Here is a 16,316-nt window from a genome sequence, read left to right as displayed (position 1 = left end):
CAGCAGTTTTTTATTTTAATGTTGATGATTATGGCTAAAAGTTAATAAAAAAATAAAATTTAGTCTCTCAGAAAATTAGAATATTGGCTAAAAGTTGAAGATTGTAGACTTATGGTGTCACACTCTAATCAGCGAATCAACACAAAACACCTGCAAAGGTTTCCTAAGCCTTTAAATGGTCCAACAGTCTGGTTCAGTTGGCTACACAATCATGGGGAAGACTGCTGACTTAACAGTTGTCCAGAAGTCAGTCAATGACACCCTCCACAAGGAGGGTAAGCCATAAAAACATATCGCTAAAGAAGCTGGCTGTTCACAGAGTGCTGTATCCAAGCATATTAATGGAAAGTTGTACGGAAGGAAAGAGTGTGGATTAAAAACGTTCACAAGCAACAGGGATAACCGCAGCCTTGAAAGGATTGTCAAGAAAAGGCCATTCAAGAATCTGGGGGAAATTCACAAGGAGTGGACTGTGATTGGGTTTTCCACTCAAGAGCCGCCACACACAGACGTATCCAGGACATGGGCTACAACTGTCGCATTCCTTGAGACAACTTCAGAAGCGTCTTACCTGGGCTAAGGAGAAAAAGGACTGGTTTGTTGCTCAGTGGTCCAAAGTCCTGTTTTCAGATGAAAGTACATTTTGATTTCATTTGGAAATCAAGGTCCCAGACTCTGGAGGAAGAGTGGAGAGAAACTCAATCCAAGTTGCTTGCGGTCCACTGTAAAGTTTCCACAGTTAGTGATGGTTTGGGGGGCCATGTCATCTGCTGGTGTTGGTCCACTGTGTTATATCAAGTCCAGAGTCAGCGCAGCCGTCTACCAGGAAATTTTTGAGCACTTCATGCTTCCCTCTGCTGACCAGCTTTATGGAGATGCTGATTTCATTTTCCAGCAGAACTTGGCACCTGCCCACACTGCCAAAAGTACCAATACCTGGTTTAATAACCACAGTATCACTGTGCTTGATGGGCCAGCAAACTCGCCTGACCTAAACCCCATAGAGAATCGATGGGGTATTATCAAGAGGAAGATGAGAGACACCAGACCCAACAATGCAGACGAGCTGAAGGCCGCTATCAGAGCAACGTGGGCTTCCATAACACCTCAGCAGTGCCACAGGCTGATCGCCTCCATACCACGCCGCATTGATGCAGTAATTCATGCAAAAGGAGCCCTGGCCAAGTATTGGGGGCATATACTGTACATACTTTTCAGTAGGCCAACATTTTGGTATTAAAAATCATTGTTGAAATTGGGCTTATATAATATTCTAATTTTCTGAGAGACTAAATTTTGGGTTTTCATTAACGGTTACCATAATTATCAACATTAAAATAAAAAAATGCTGGAAATAGATCACTGTGTGTAATGAATCTATATAATATACGAGTTTCACTTGAATTACTGAAATAAATTAACTTTTTGATGATATTCTAATTCATTGAGAGGGACTGGTGTATATCGGGCTGAAGAAAATGTTAGTAAAAAAATATATATACAGTGGTCCCTCAGGTTACAATATTTCCAACATACACTGGTCTTCCCTGGGCTATTGTTACTAGTAACTACATTCAACATTCAATGCCACAGACAGTTCGCATCTGTGGTTCATGTAATTGGCTGGAAGATCCAGCCAATCAGCATGGGCATTTCACTGGTAAATAACCTGTTTTACTGCAGTGCATGAACTGATTGGCTGTCTAGTAGCGCCTCTTTAGAGTACCATACGGTACTACATGTTCTGTACCAGGATGAGTTGTTACTAATATTCCTCAGAGCTGGTATATTTTTTCCAATAGTTTTCTAGTTACAAAAGCGTTGGAATTTTTTCATAAATAAGTTTCACTTGACTCAACTCTGAAGCTCCGGCCAGTATGTGTCGAAAAAAGTGGCTTTATAAATATGCCATTTACCTGAAATGCCATATTTTTCACAGTATTTATGCCAGAAAACTGCCATAAATTGCCAATGAAAAATTTATTTGTGCCAATGTATTTAGTTATGATGCCCCTTTTAACGACCAAACGTCTCTGCCATTGGCAAAGCAATGATAGGTTGACATTGAAAAGGCTAAGGTCATTAATGTGGCAGCCATGTTATGTAATCTGTTTCAACATAAAGGGTTAACTGGAAATTAGAGGCTCTAGAACAAAAATATTACATTATTTAAAATATCTATATTTTACATCTGAATAATGTTTAGAGACTTCTCTCGAATTAGATAAATATTCTGTATAACAATAAGAAGAAACCAATAGTTTTTTACTTCTACTCGCTCTCGAAAATCGTCATTGCACCCCGTGGAGAAGTCACAAATGACATGTCAACAAACTGAGCATGTGACTCATGGGAAAGGGACTACTGTGCACATAATTACATGATTGCAGTCATGTCTAGAAAACACCTCTCACTACCATCAAGAAAGCCGCAAGGCACAAACTATGCAGAATAAATAAAGGATATATTCTTAGAACATAGCTGTAAGGGTATGTTCACACGCACTAATTACGGACGTAATTCGGGCGTTTTTGCCCCGAATTACGTCCGAAAATAGCGCCTCAATAGCGTTGACAAACATCTGCCCATTGAAAGCAATGGGCAGACGTTTGTCTGTTCACACGAGGCGTATATTTACGCGCCGCTGTCAAATGACGGCGCGTAAATAGACGACCGCGTCGAAGAAGTGACCTGTCACTTCTTTGGCCGTAATTGGAGCCGTTATTCATTGACACCAATGAATAGCAGCGCCAATTACGTCCGTAATGGACGCGGCGTTCAAGCGCCTGCACATGCCGTTACGGCTGAAATTACGTGGATGATTTCAGGCGGAAGCATCCCCGTAATTTCAGCCGTTACAGACGCTGTCGTGTGACTTTGCTTTTAGATAACTACAGAGGCAGGACATGATTTCTCAGTACCCATTGCAGGGATTTTAGAGTGCGCCCCCTACTCTAAAATTCAGCATGAAAGCTGTTCAGTTAAAAGATATCAGCCCTGCATGTTTTGGCACTGTTATGTATGTGTGTATGTATATTATATTATAATATATATATATATATATATATATATATATATACAAACATACATACACACACACGCGCACACACATATCAAAACCACCTGCCTAGTATTATGTAGATCTTCCTCGTGCCTCTTAACCCCTTAATGACCGGGCCTGAAAAGACATTAATGACCAGCTAATTTTTTCAGTTTTTGCCTCTCTGCCTTTCAGCAGCCATAACTTTTTTATTTTTTCCGCTGACTTGACTGTATGAGGCCTTGTTCTATGCGAGAGAAATAGTATTTTTTTTCTCCGCAATTTGGGGGTCAAATTTTTTTTTCCTACGGTGTGAATATAGAAAAAAAGCGATTCTCGGCATTGTTTATCTTGTTTATTTTTTATCCCGTTCACGTTTCACGCGAAATAACACCTTAAATAAATTCTTCAGGTTATTACGGTCGTGTATATGTAGGTTTTTTGTTTTTATGTAATGTGTGGACTATTTTAAATTAATTAATTTTTTTTGTTACTTTTTGTTTTTAATCACAATAAGGGATAACTTTACTAATAACTTTATTTATTTACTAATAATGTATTAGCATACTCCTGTATGCTAATACATTGCACTGTGTCACTATGACACAGGCTGCTGATCGGGCAGGCAAACGGAACAGACAGCCCTGGAATTCCCTTTGATCATGCCGCGGTCACGGACCATGGCAATCAAAGTGTTAAACAGCTGGGGTTGGAATATTTTCCGACCTCAGTTGTGTTCAGGAGGCTACTTTGAGATCAGGAGCTGTAAGTTACAGCTCCTGCTTAGTGGATGAGCGCTCACACTAGCGCTCATCAGCTTGATCTACAGCGACGCCAAAAGACGTCGTTGTAGACTAGGGACCTGCACCGCCTGACGTCAAAAGACGGTGGGCGGTCGGGAAAGGGTTAAACGGCTCTGAACCATTCGAGGCATGGGCCACACATGACATCTGAAGGTGTCTTGTGGTATCTGGCACCAAGACATTAGCAGCAGATCCTTGAAGTCCTGTAAGTTGTGAGGTGGGGCCTCCATGGATCGGAATTGTTCCTCTAGCACATCCCATAGATGCTCGATCAGATTGAGAGCTGGGAATTTGAACTCTTTGTCATGTTCCTTATACTTTTCCTGAACAATTTTTTCAATCTAGCAGGGTGCGTTATCCCGCTGAAAGAGACAATGTCTCTTAGGGAATACCATTGCTTTGAAGTGGTATGCTTAGTCTGAAACAATGTTTAGGTAAGTGTACATGTCAAAGTAACATCCACATGAATGCCACTGTCACAACTCTGGGGGTACGTGGACCCACTAGGCCACTTCGCCATAGTGGAGTAGTAGCTGGCCAAACTACAGTCAATGAAAGTCTCTAGCACAGGAGTACCTGTATGCAAGTCCTGATAGACACGAGACGTAGCAGACGCTTTGGCACAGATGATACATGGCACAGATGACACTTGGCGTGGCAGATGACAAGTAGCGTGGCAGATGACACTTGGTGTGGCAGATGTCGCTTGGTGTGGCAGACGACACTTGGCGTGGCAGAGAGGATGAACTCGACTCTAACACTAAACTTCGCTCAGGAACAAACACATAGGCTATGGAAGAGTCTAGTGGTGTGCGCGCTGGCCCTTTAAGAGGACACCAGGGCGTGCGCACCCTATGGGAGCGAGCAGCGGACGGGAGCAATACATGCCAGCATCCTCGGGAAGGAGGACGCCGGCACACAGGTAAGCTATGCTGGCGGCCGCTAGGAGACGCCGGATAGCGGCCACCAGCGTTACAGCCAGGACCCAAGGTTTCCTAGCAGGACATTGCCCAGTGAAGCACACTGCCCTCTTCGCAGAGCCTATACTGGTGATATCTCTTCCCCAGGAAAGGCCTTGTTCAAATCTGATCGGAGGCTACCCTAGGAGCCTTCGTCGCAGATCCGGCCAAATATACCAAAAAATAGCGCAGCATGCTGCTCTATTGTTTCTGACAGAAACACAACGGTACCCATTAAAGTCAATGGGTTCTGTCAGCCGCCGGTTTTGACCGTCCTATTTTAGTTGTTCTGCTCTTTTGACGGAGCAGAACAATAGAAACACTCACGCAGGTGTGAACCCAGCCTAAGCAACACACATGGCTATCCACATAATGTAAAAGAAAATGTGATTCATCAGACCAGGTCACCTTCTTCCATTGCTCCATGGTCCAGTTCTGATGCTTACATGCCCATTGTAGGCGGTAGACAGGGGTCAGAATGGGCATTTTTTATCATAGCCAGCATGAACTTTTTCATCAATTTGGGTTACAGTAGCTCTTCTGTGGGTTTAAAAAAGACCTGTTAACCTTTAGTCCCCATGCTCATCAATAAAACCTTGGGCACCCATGACCTGTTCCTGGTTTACCAGATGTCTTTCTTTGGACCACTTTTGGTAGGTACTATCAACTGCATACCCAGTAAAGCCAACAAGACCTGCCATTTTGGAGATGCTCTGACCTAGTCATATAGCAATCACAATTTGGCCCTTGTCAAAGTCGCTCAGATCCTTGCACTTGCCCATTTTTCCTGCTTCCAACACATTAACTTCAAGGACTGTTCACTTGCTGCCTAATTTATTCCACCCCTTGACAGTTACCACTGTAACGAGATTATCAGTGTTATTCACTTTTCCTGTCGGTGGTTTTAACCCCTTCCCGACATCTGATTATATATATATATATATATATATATGTATATATATAAAAAGAAGGCGCACGTTGGGTGGGGGAGAATGGAGCAGTCTCACGAGCTGAGCCCACTCCATAGAACGAACGTGTCGGTTGTATCTTACAGCCGACACTTCAGTGTAACGAATTGGATCCCGCTCGTTTAACCTCATAGATGCCATGGTCAATAGTGACTTCAACATTTAAGTGGTTAAAAACAGGGGGCGGCCCCCTATGACGTTGCAACGTGATGCGAAGCTTGGCATGACAGCCTGGGGGCCCGATGAAGGCCCCAGGTCTGCCACCTTTGTACTCTTATGAAGCCATACAATAGTAATGCAGTATATCATGCAAGCGATCATAGTTAAATAAGTTAGGCCTCATGCACACGACCGTAAAAACACCCGTTATTACGGGTCGTAATTACGACCCGTAATAACGGGCACATAGACTTCTATTGGCCACGGGAACCTTCCAGTTTTCTTACGGGAAGGTGCCCGTGCCGTTGAAAAAGATAGAACATGTCCTATTTCAGGCCGTAATAACGGCACGGGCAGCCCATAGAAGTCTATGGAGCTCCCGTAATGACGGGTGGCTACGTGTGTGCACCCGTCATTACGGGAGCGTTGCTAGGCGACGTCGGTAAATAGTCACTGTCCAGAGTGCTGAAAGAGTTAACTGATCGGCAGTAACTGTTTCAGCACCCTGGACAGTGAATTCCGATCAGAATATAGAGCAACCTGTAAAAAAAAAAGACGTCCATACATACCGAGAACTTTCTGCTTCTTCCTCCAGTCCGGTCTCCCGGCCGTTGCCTTGGTGACGCGTCCCTCTCGACATCCAGCCCGACTTCCCTGGATGACGTTTCAGCCCATGTGACCGCTGCAGCCAATCACAGGCCAATCACAGGCTGCAGCGGTCACATGGACTGCCGCGTCATCCAGGGATGTCGGGCTGGATGTGAAGAGAGGGACGCGTCACCAAGACAACGGCCGGGTAAGTATGAATTTCTTTAACTTTTATTACAGAAAGGGCTGTCCCTTCTCTCTATCCTGCACTGATAGAGAGAAGGGGCTGCCGATTACTGCAGTGTAATTTTGCAGCCAAAAACGTGCCCGTAAATACGGGTTGAATACGGGTGACACCGGGCCCGTAAATACTGGTCGAATACGTGTGACACCGGACCCGTATTTACGCCAGTATTTACGGGTGGGAAAAAATACGGTCGTGTGCATGAGGCCTTAAACAGTAAAATAAAGTTTTTCATAAAATATTAAAAAAGTAAAAAAAAAAACAACAAAAAACACCTTTTCCCATTTTCCCCCAAGCACAATGTAAATAAATAACAAAACTGGTATCGCCACGTCTGTAAAATAAAAACGCCACAATTGCGTTTTTTTGGTCACTTCATCTCCCACAAAAAATTGAATAAAAAGTCTCATGTACCACCAGAAACTATAGTTTGCCCCTGCAAAGCCCTCATACTGCTCAATCGACGGAAAAAAATAATAATTATGTCTCTCAGAATATGGCGACAAAATACAAATTTTATTTTTAACAATTAGTTTCTTCCTGGTAAAAGTAGTAAAACATATATACAATTGGTATCACCGTAATTGTATTGACCCGCAGAATAAAGTTAACATGCCATTTTTACAGCACGGTGAATGCCGTAAAAATGAAACCCCCCAATAGTGAGGAATCGCTTTTTCCTATTCCACCCCACAGAGAATTTTTTTCCAGTTTCCACTAAATTATATGGGAAAAAGAAGGGACATGCCCTATCTTCCGGCGTTTACGCTTCTGATCTCCCATTGACATCAATGGGAGGCAGAAGAAGCGTATTTCACTGCGTTTTTTGCCCGCGGCGATCAATCACCACGGGCGAAAAACGCAGCGAAAATCGGCGTGCAGGCACAGCAAAATCTGCCTCAAAATTCCAAACTTTAAGGCAAATTTTAAGGCAAATTTTCTGCCTGCAAAATACTCCGTGTGAACCCAGTCTAAAATCATATTTAGGCCCAGTTCATACAGAGTTTTTTAGGTTGATTTTGACACAGTGTTGGAAACAGCGGCATGTAGATGAGATTTGTATAAATTTCGTCCACATAGATAGGTACTGTAATCCAATGTATTTTTGCTACGTTTCCATCTAGCCTATCAGTCTATAGACTCAGCAGATCCTTGAAACGGGAAACAATTGACTTTTGATAATATAGTTCACGGCAAGAAAAGTATGTACGGTGATCCTTGATGAAATAAATCCTATTTTTCCACTTGAAGCAGCAATGAACATGTTGAAGCGGAATCGTATTATGACCCAACTCAATGAAAAAGACAATTATGCTCAGAACAAAGGAAAAAAGAGGAAGATTATGATAAGCAATAAGATGTATGTATACTATCACCGAAATCCTAAACACGCCATTGAGAAGCATGGAGATTCAAACAGAAGACCTGGAAGTTATTCATATAGTCGTTGTGAGTGAGAATCAATTTGACGATTTGACATCACACTATACCGCCCTATGTAAGGGCAGCATAGTATAGGGGACAGGTCTGCTCTCCTAATAGCCAAAACTCCACAAAAAAATATTGTGCCTTTTGGCTAATCTGAGCGTTCAACTTCGAAGAAGACACCAGACTCATAGTTATGAGTCCGGAGCATTTATGGGAGCGGGTGGGCATTTCAGGGGTGAGTATCGGATAGTTTATTATTTTATTCTATTACTTGCCCTAGGAAAAATGTTGAAAATTTCCAGGTAAGCCTTTTAATTCCAATACAGTATGTTCTTGAATCTCTAAGGCCTCATACGCAGACTGTACGGAAGCATACAAAGACCCCGTGGCTCCGTACTACAGAGCAGTATGCACTCCGTTTGCCGCCACATAGTGATGTATTGCAGAAATATTGTTATACAGCGTCTTAAGATGCTCTTGTTTATAAAGCCTAAGTAGAAATAAAAATGGCAAAAAGTAAAATTGTATATATATATATATACATACACAGCACAGAACACTACTGCCACCTAAGCCACTAAATAAATATGCATTACCGCTAAATTTACTTACAATAGGGAGGCTCTTAGCGCACATTCTGATCAAATTGTGTGAGCCCACCTGCCACGAAAAGGCGACCTCTATGGTCTATGTATATATATATATATATAATTTTGGGGACCATACATCAATAGCGTAAAACGTTTGTTGAAATGCTGCCAAACATGACGGTATCTGCAACATGTTTAAGAAATGATAACAAGAGCTAGGAGAAAGCCTTGAGGACGGGTCCAGCCTGTGGTATATTCACACCATTTTTTGGTTGTTTCTGCTCATCACATATCACATACTCTACATATATTGTGATACAAATAATTCACAGCCTAACCACAATGCAACCTTAATGGCTTCAAAAATATGTCAGAGGGAAAAAAACACCACCTTACATTGATAAATCAGGAATACATTGCACCTGCCATATGTTCATCTTATTTATGTCACAGACTGATACATGAGCCCCAGTTTTAGGCAAAAGTTTGCATTTGATTCAAAACAGAAGCGACTATCTCGTATCTGATTCATTTCAAAATTCAGGTTGACAGAGTGGTTGACAAACAGACTAGCTCAAAATAAAAATATTCATTTTCCTAGGAAAAATATGAAAAATGTACCAAATATTGGGAGGTTTAGTAACAATAGAACTTTTTTTTTATCAAATTCAAACAAAAATAGTAAAAACAAGTATCCGATAATAAAAAGTATTCAACATAGTATTTCCGTGGATGTCTTCATATAAGTACACAGCAATCACAAATTCAACATGGGGACATTTTATAAGACATGAACTCATTTAAAGGAGACCTGTCAGCACTCCAGACATGTCTGTTTTAATAAATAACTGCATTCCCCATGAGATAATTCTGGAACATATTTTATTAGAAATTTGTGTTGTGCCGTTCCCCTGTAATTCCTCCTAGAAATGTATGAATAAATTGACAACTGGGTGTTAACATTCCCCTTGCCAAATGGGCGTGTCCCTACACATTCTCACTCTGTCAGCACTGATTGGACAGTGTCAGTCCGTGTAGGGACACCCCACCCACCTGGTAACACCCAGCTGTCAATGTATTCATAAATTTGTAGGAGGAATAACCAAGGAATGGTACAGCGCAGAGTTCTAAGAAAAGATGCTCCCGAATTGTCATTTTATGGGTATTACAAGCATTTACTAAAACAAACAAATCGGGAGAACTGACAGGTCCTCTGTAAAATACTGCATACACCTCTCGGAGCCTTCACACATTATACTGTTCAAAACTCTTCCTGGTTCCATATTATACACCAGTTCTATACAGACCACAGTTTACTGTCCTATTCATTATTTTTCTCTATATTATTTTGAAAATGTTGCTTTAAAGGCTATGGGCAACTTTTTTTTAATTATTATTATTATTGAAATATATTAAATTTGGGGATAAAAACAACTTTTGTAATTTACTTTTATTAATTTTTTTAAAATGCACTGTTTTACTTCTGCAGCTTCTATGTATCACAGCACATAGAAGCTGCAGAATGCCATTCTGAACCGAATCCGTCAGTGAGTTGCACTGATGGCTTGGATGACAGCTCCTGAGCGATCTTCTAAGCTCCATTCCGGTCAAGTAAATCCACTTTGACTTGATCAGAACTGAGCAGAGAAAATCGCTGTATCTGTATACTGTTTGACTGTACACTGTTGCTGTTTTTGTTATTCTGACAAGGGTACTTGACTTTCTATTTTTGAATTAATGTCAAATTTTAAAAAATCTTGTCGTTGTACCACACAGTACAGAACCACACAAGATGATGATACCATATCCAGATGTCGCAGAGCTGAATTTGTCATTTAACCCTTTAGGACTGCACCATGACAACGCTAAGGCTCCATGGCGACTTATTGCATGCAATGTGATGTGATCTTGCACAACAAGATCACATAATTTTTACACTGTGTTTGCAAAACCTTCACAATATGAAGGTTCTGGGCATGGGCAGATGTTCACACAATGTCAACCCATGGACAATGGTGCCGATTTTATATTTCTGACTTTCTTTGTGCTTGCTTATTCTATGACACGTCGCCACAATACGCCAGGACACCTTCCACCTTGTCGGCCTCAGTCTAGTCCAAGTATTTACTGGTATCTATTGCGCCAGAAACTGACTGTAAATTTAAGTAAATGTGTATATATGATAAACACCGCTTAACCATGCCCATTTTCTAAGTTCAGACCCCAAAGTGTCGAGCATGGTGCAAATATCTGTTCTTTTTGGCGCACACAAATAATAAATGTAAAAAAAAAAAAAATGTGCCAAGAAAGAGGTGCAACGTAAGAACGACTCCCCCCTCAATGTGTCCACATAACGGTCATGTGACCAAACATTTGTGACGTCACATGGACAGCCGCAGATTTTCCACATTGGGAGCCCTTAGATAAATCTACATTAATAAGTATCTCTACAGCTCGTTTATCTAGTTAAAAACATTAAAGTCCCTTTAAGAAAACTCTGAAAGTTTTCCTGCAGAAACCACAGATAGCATTTTGCGAGATCACGATAAGTTGTGCCAAGTGACAGACTCAGCTCTGCTACATCTGTAAGTAATGACTTATTTTAATTTCAATATAAACGGTTCTAGAATACAGGGACTGTACGTATTGCATACACTGATTGATGGCAAACGCCTATTTAGCAGAGGGAACAAGTGTACGGAGAATTACTAACCTTATTAGAGAGGTAATATGGAGAGAGAACAATGCTGGGAGACACACAGGCAATTAGGTGGGATTCAACTCGCGGCATTAAAAGGGATATGCATATATTATGGCGTATACGAGGTGGCACGATTTTCAACAAGGCACTGACTAAGTCATCATCGCATTGTACATACATCTAACTAGTAATGTCAGGCAGATTAAAAATAACCAGCCAGGGAACTACTACCAACTTTACTACAATATCCACAGTATTAAGCGGGCACACATCATTCTACTATATATAGTCCAAGGAAGTTTTACTGTGATGGGTAATAACAGAGGACACAGATTTCATTTAATCCATCAGCTATTCCATAGGGGCCCGCAGGCTTATGAAGGGGTTAATAAGAGGTTTGTAGCCGCACATACATTACTAGTGAAGAACAGGCACACAGATCCTCAGCAAGGGGAAAACAATGTAAGATGAAAGATAAGAGGGTGCCAGTGACACCCATGCCAATCACCTAAACACTTACAGGCTGAAGTATGTCACTTGGCACAGCACCGACTAACTGGTCACTGTACAGCTGCCAACGCTAACTAGAGGGGCATCTCAAGCCTCTTGACAATACCAGTGCACCTCCGGGCATCTCATGACATTTAAAGGGACGTTCAAACAAATCTTTTCTCTAGATTATTCATGACTACAATCTATTGTTCTCTGTAACCAGCCATTTCCAGGGCTAATTGTAGTGATCTCCAAGGGAATTACTGACAGGAAAGCTAGAAAACTATCTGCCCCTCATATTCAGCACTTTATCCCCAGCTCCAGAAACATCTCCACATGTGACTGATAGCAGATCCTCTGCACTGTGGATAAAGGTAGAGGGCTCCTTTAAGACTCCCAACAAATCTAAAGAAACAAAGTATCAAGGAGAAGGTGGCACAACTACATAGGACACTTGTGGGCACATTGTGTACAGACATCTAGTCCAGCCAAAAGTCTCGTCCCATCTCTCCAAGAAAGTACAATAGGAGGTATAAGTGGGTGTGAGCAGCAAGCTGTCCATAGAGGGTGCCCACCTCTCCCGCTGCCAGTCCTGAACCCCACACGTGTTGGCCAGCACAGATGACAGCCGGGCAGCCACCTTCACCACACTTGCCAACTAGGAAACTATCCCGGTCATAGGAGGACGAGACAAAGGGGATGAGCGGTGTATACGGCACGGGAAACTTTAGCAGGGCGGAGGAAGCGGGTGATGCTGGAGTGACATGGCAGGGGGAGCGGGCACCGCGGGAGCACAGCTGCCAAGACGGAGAACCGTAGGGAAGATGCTGCTGTCACTCCTACCTTTGTGCCAATGCTGTGCCCTCCTCTTGTCCTCGGTACCTGGAGAAAGGAGCTGGTCCCGGCCCCTGAGAGCTGCTGGAAATGCTGCAGACTGACGCCCCGTGGCGGGGATCCTGGCAGAGAGATGTGCCGGCAGATGAGGGAAGCACGACCAAGAGCCACTCATAAACAATACCAGCCGGGGAGGAGGAGGGGGAGGAGGAACGCTGCTGCCACCGCCGCCGCTACTGCTGCCGGAGAGGAGGAAAGCCTGGGCTGGACTTCCAGGCAGGCGTCTATCACAGATGCAGCAGGCAGGAGGGCATCCGATCTCTCACACAGGGATTACACATCATCATCACCATCACAGCCAAGGTCAGCCTGGCATCTGACTGATGACTGTGCCAACAGAGGAATTTCTGGGAATGACACTTATATGTCCACATGGATTATCACCCTGCCTGACCCTTGGCTGTGACTGGAGGGCTGGTAATAAACACAATCATTTTCTCTGAAGAACCAGCCAATATTTTAGTGATCAATGCACAATATATACCATAAATGAAATAAATTATATATATATAATCGGAACAATTTCATACCTGAGTTACCAGACTGACCTGTGTAGTACTATTCACAACTGGGCGGAAAAACAATAAAAGCCGATTTATCAAAATGGTTTGAACAATATAAAGCGATCATAACAATAACGTGTAAAAGCACAAAACTATCAATGACAATTGTATCGTATATCATTGATGAAAATGAATGGATAGTTTATACGTAAGAGGTATCGGTAATTGGTCGTCCCGATCAGTCTGTTGTATGGACTCGTTGGTGCTTAGTCGTGCATTTGTGAAGCACAATATTCTCCCCTAGAGGCAATGCTGTTAGAATACCTCCATAATACGTGATGAGATGTGTAATGGAACATGCCTACATTTTTTTTTTCTCAATAATTGACAAGAAATATATGAGAAAAAAATCTTCATGTAAAATCAGGGATATGGAGATACAGGATGGGCATATATCAGTAGTTGCCCATATGGGTTCTGTATTACAGATCCATATAACACAGATCCCTAATACAGGCATGTGCATGAAGGCTGAGCTGGAACCCCTGGTTCTACAGTAATCCAAGTTCGGTTCAGTAGGACCGCAGTGGTCCAGGTGTTTCATCTGAAAAGAACCTGTTTCTTGCAACCATAAGGGTATGTTCACACGCTTAACAAAAAAACGTCTGAAAAATACGGAGCTGATTTCAGAGAACACAGCCTCTGATTTTCAAGCGTTTTTGAAGCTGAGAATGAAATTTGGAGCTTCTTTTGAGGCTTCTTTTCAGAAGTTTTTTGAGGCGTTTTTCATAGTATTCAATGGAAAATCAGCTCCAAAAAACGCCTCAAGAAGTGACATGCTACTTCTTTTTACGGAGCGTCTTTTTACGCTCCGTTTTTTGCAGCGAAACGTAAAATAAAGGCTCGTGGGAACAGAACATCATAATTCCCATTGAAAGTAATGGGCAGATGTTTGTAGGCGTATTAGGGGCGTTTTTTCAGGCATAATTTGAGGCGTAAAACGCCTCTATTACGTCCGAAAAGAGGTCGTGTGCACATACCCTTAGGGTATGTTCACACGTGCACGTCCGTTACGGCTGAAATTACGACGCTGTTTTCAGGCGAAAACAGCTCCTGAATTTCAGACGTAAAGGCATGTGCAGGCGTTTTTCGCAGCGTCCATTACGGACGTAATTGGAGCTGTTTTTCTATGGAATCAATGGAAAACGGCTCCAATTACGTCCCAAGAAATGACAGGCACTTCTTTGACGCGGGCATCTTTTTTACGCGCCGTCTTTTGACAGCGGCGCGTAAAAAAAATGACCGTCTGCACAGAACATCGTAAAGCCCATTCAAATGAATGGGCAGATGTTTGCCGACGCTTTCAAGCAGCATTTTCGGCCGTAATTCCAGGCGTAAAACGCCTGAATTACGTCTGTAAATAGTGCGTGTGAACATACCCTAAGACTTAAAGAGCACCTGTCCCCTCTCCTGACATGTCTGTTATAGTGAACACTTATAATCCCAAAAAATAACAATTCCGGGACATCTTATGTTAGAATTCTGCATTGTGCCGTTCCTTTGTTATTCTTCCTAAAATTTTATGAATAATATGACAACTGGGTGTTACAAGTCTCTGTGTCAAAGGGGCGTGTCCATACACAGTATGGCACTGACACCACTGATTGGACAGTTTCAGTCTTTGTAGGGACACCCTCCCTACAAAGTAACACTCAGTTATCAATTTATTAATAAATTTCTAGGAGGAATAACAGAGGAATAGCACAAAGCAGAGTTTCAAGAAAGGATGCTCCAGAATCGTTATATTATGGGGAACACAAGTATTTACTAAAAATAGACATGCCAGGAGTGGTGACAGGTTCTTTTTAATTCACAATATACAGTTACATGTGTTGTGGGCATCCGATCAGCAGGACCGTTTCAAATTGTGCAAACATGTCAAAAGTGCACACATTGGACAAATATACATCCCATAGAAACCTATGCAATGTTACAGTATATGTTTCATGCGTTTGTTGGCTAAGGTAAAAAAAATGGTGGTGTGAATAGTGTCTAACCAGACCGGCATTCATGTAATTTGTTTCACAGTGCTGTGTATTCACATTGAATGGTTTTGCTGCCTTTTTTTTTTAACCTTTTTTTTTTTCTTTAAATGCATGAAAAACTAATATTTTGTAACTGTTTTCACAAAATTCGGCAAAAACCGAAACAAAACCAGCACTATAAAAAGAGTCAAACGATCTTTTTTCTACCATTTCTTTTCATTTTATCTGTTTTTAGAAAAGCTATTTGACAACAGATGTAATGGTTATTACAGCTCCTATAGGGAATGTCACCCAATTTTTCCAAACCCCTAAATGGCAAATCTGCAGCGTTAAGCAATAGCATGGGATTAATAGATATAGCACTCAAGAGGCAAATTTGCAATTCTGAAATTTGGAAAAGCTGTGAGAATCCTACTGGCTTACTCAAAAACAGGATTTTTATTTTATTCTGAAATTCATTTTCAGCATGGTAGCTAGCGGTGTGCCATAAAGATCTTTTCCATCTTCACACCCATCAAGCGGTATGTTACTTACAATGTACTGTAAATGTACTCGCTGTCGGCTAGTTGAGCCCGCACATCACTTATGCCCGCTTATTATTTTCTTCTGTAGTAGATGTACTTTTTTTAACAATAATTCCTGCAATGTGAACTTCATAAAAGGTTTGATCAAAATCAAAAATATTTCCATTGTACTGTGGCTCTATACACGTGACTGAGGGGTGTAGAATTAAAATAGCAAAGGAAATAAAAGTTCAAGCAATCTCCAGTTTCCAAGAAACATTCTAATTAAACTCCTACATTTGATGTATACGTGTTTCTGTGATTTCCCTAATGCATAGCTGTAAATGCCCATTTCAGCACATTATACTTAGCCCAGTATGTGTGTATTCATACATGATC

General features: G+C 41.8%; 1 protein-coding gene across 4 annotated transcripts in view; it reads right to left on the bottom strand.

Annotated features, from left to right (window-relative positions):
• The window catches only part of ENOX1 (ecto-NOX disulfide-thiol exchanger 1), a 686,747-nt gene extending 673,604 nt beyond the window's left edge, over nt 1-13,143 (bottom strand). For 3 of the 4 annotated variants that reach the window (XM_075852272.1, XM_075852273.1, XM_075852271.1), the window contains exon 1: nt 12,816-13,142. The gene's annotated coding sequence lies outside the window, so the exon portion shown is untranslated. Of the gene's footprint in view, nt 1-12,815 lie in introns of all 4 variants that reach the window. The other variant, XM_075852278.1, reaches the window with a different exon arrangement.
• Nucleotides 13,144-16,316: the final 3,173 nt, after the last annotated feature.

This window comes from Rhinoderma darwinii, chromosome 2, assembly GCF_050947455.1.
Source record: "Rhinoderma darwinii isolate aRhiDar2 chromosome 2, aRhiDar2.hap1, whole genome shotgun sequence".
Taxonomy (NCBI): domain Eukaryota; kingdom Metazoa; phylum Chordata; class Amphibia; order Anura; family Rhinodermatidae; genus Rhinoderma; species Rhinoderma darwinii.
This window is presented reverse-complemented; position numbering and strand designations above follow the sequence as displayed.